We start from the raw sequence: 2,948 nt of genomic DNA on the forward strand, positions 1-2,948 counted from the left end.
CACTATTAATAGTGTTTCATTATTTTATTCAGTTCAGTTCAGTTCAGTTGCTCAGTCATGTCCGACTCTTTGCAACCCCATGAATCACAGCACGCCAGGCCTCCCTGTCCATCACCAAATTATTAATTTTTTTGAGCAAATGATCTTTTGATTTTATTTGCAATTTTTGCTTCTTAGGGCAAACTATTTTTTTCTTATCATTATTAAGCAATTCTATATTGAATTAATTCATTATAGCTTTTTCCTGTTTACCTACTGATATATTTGATTTTTTAAATTCATTTGCAAGTGTTATTTAGTAAACATTATAGTTATTTGCTAAATATATTTCCTTAGTGTAATTTTTCTTTATCATTTTGTTTATTGTGGGCACTTTAAAAAATGAATAAGTATTTTAAATGATTTCATCTAGTCCACATTTCTTATATAGTCCACAGTTTTTAAATAGAAGCTCTTCAGCATTATAAATTCCATATTCCTATTTATTTGTTCAAGAAATATTTTGAGCACAGACCATATATTAGGTACATGTACTAAGTACTGTACTAGGTATTAAAGATACAGCAGTAAACTGAAGAGGTAAGAATTGTCTCACTGATGAGCATACTAGAGAGAGGAAAGGCGATAATAAGCAAGTAAGTATGTTTTTAAAATTAGATTATAAAAAGTACAATGGAAAAAATAAACAAGAATGTATAATCAAGAGAGTAACTGGAGGAAACACTATCTGAGCTGATTGCTAAGAGTATGAAAAATCCAGCCCTATGGAGGAAAACCACCCTGGGTAAAGATAACATCAAATGCAAAAGCCTTTGGGCAGTGAAAAGTAGGACACGATTATGACACACATAGCCCTGTGTGACTGGATCGTAGTGAGGAAGAAAGAGTTGCCTGAGGAAGTTGGAGAGGTGGGTAGGGCCTTGCAGGCCATTTTAAAGAGTTTAAACTTTATTTCAAAAGCAACAAGAAGCTGTTAGACTTGACAGATGAAACATGATGTTTAATATCCCTTTTAAGAGTATTTAAGTCTATGGATCACAATAAACTGTGGAACATTCTGAAAGAGATGGGAATACCAGACCACCTGACCTGCCTCTTGAGAAACCTATATGCAGGTCAGGAAGCAACAGTTAGAACTGTACATGGAACAACAGACTGGTTCCAAATAGGAAAAGGAGTACATCAGGCTGTATATTGTCACCCTGCTTATTTAACTTCTATGCAGAGTACATCATGAGAAATGCTGGGCTGGAAGAAGCACAAGCTGGAATCAAGATTGCCAGGAGAAATATCAATAACCTCAGATATCCAGATGACACCACCCTTATGGCAGAAAGTGAAGAAGAACTAAAGAGCCTCTCTATGAAAGTGAAAGAGGAGAGTGAAAATGTTGGCTTAAAGCTCAACATTCAGAAAACGAAGATCATGGCATCTGGTCCCATCACTTCATGGCAAACAGATGGGGAAACAGTGGAAACAGTGGCTGACTTTATTTTGGGGAACTCCAAAATCACTGCAGATGGTGACTGAAGCCACGAAATTAAAAGACACTCTTTGGAAGAAAAGCTATGACCAACCTAGACAGCATATTAAAAAGTAGAGACATTACTTTGCCAACAAAGGTCCATCTAGTCAAGGCTATGGTTTTTCCAATAGTCATGTATGGATGTGAGAGTTGGACTATAAAGAAAGGTGAGTGCCAAAGAATTGATGCTTTTTAACTGTGGTGTTGGAGAAGACTCTTGAGAGTCCCTTGAACTGCAAGGAGATCCAACCAGTCCATCCTAAAGGAGATCAGTCCTGAGTGTTCTTTGGAAAGACTGATGTTGAAGCTGAAATTCCAATACTTTGGCTACCTGATGTGAAGAGCTGACTCATTTGAAAATACCCTGATGCTGGGAAAGACTGAAGGCAGGAGGAGAAGGGAATGACACAGGATGAAATGGTTGGGTGGCATCACCGACTCAATGGACATGGGTCTGGGTGAACTCCGGGAGTTGGTGATGGACAGGGAGGCCTGGCATGCTGCAGTTCATGGGACTGCAAAGAGTCAGACACGACTGAGCGACTGAACTGAATTGAAGTTTATAAAAAAAAAAAAAACAGGAGTATAAAAATGGACGTATGTTGAGTCCAACTGTTGCCAGTGATTTTGAGGTTCCTTCTTTGTCATGAAAGAATCAGAGATGAGGCAGAGAGATTTAAGAAATTAAACTATGAAAAGTGTTAGTTATTCAGTCATGTCTGACTCTTTGAGACATCATGGACTATAGCCAGCCAGCCTCCTTTTTCCATGGAATTCTCCAGATAAGAATACTGGAGTGGGTTGCCATTTCCTTCTCCAGGGGATCTTCTTGATCCCTGATGAATCTATGTCTCCTGCATAGGTATGCAGATTTTTTAACCATCCGAGCCACCAAGGAAGCCCAAGAGAGTAAATTAAAAGTTTATTTAAGCAAGGATACCCACTCTCTGAGGGAGAGTGGGCAGACAGGTGAAGAGCTGCATCACTAGGCCTCTTTGGCAAGCTGCTTATAAGGGATGTACAAATGAAGGGGTGGAACATTCAATGGCAAAGTTTGGGGGTTGACTTTCCTGATTTTCATCCCAGCTCCATTTTCCCAAGTGAAGGAGGAATTTCTGTCCCCATTTAGCCTAGATCAGAAATGTCATGGCATTCATGCATGATGAAGAACTTATCTGTAAGGCAAATCTTATTATAATGAGAGCACAATGAGAAAAAGTTTACATTTGGATGCAGGATATTCCCTCCTATCCCTATCTTTCTTTGCTACTCAAACCCTTATCACTCAAAATGTGTGCTTTCAGCTTGAAGGTTCTTGTTTTCCATTGTTTGCCTATGGACTCCTGCAGTTTATAAGATACGTGATTTTAGCCCGCTAGGCTCCTCTGTCCATGGGGATTCTCCAGGCAAGAATACTGGAGGG

The sequence above is a fragment of the Bos grunniens genome, chromosome 16, assembly GCF_055505025.1.
Source record: "Bos grunniens cultivar Pamir isolate PY7600 chromosome 16, Bosgru_T2T1.0, whole genome shotgun sequence".
NCBI classification, from domain to species: Eukaryota; Metazoa; Chordata; class Mammalia; order Artiodactyla; family Bovidae; genus Bos; species Bos grunniens.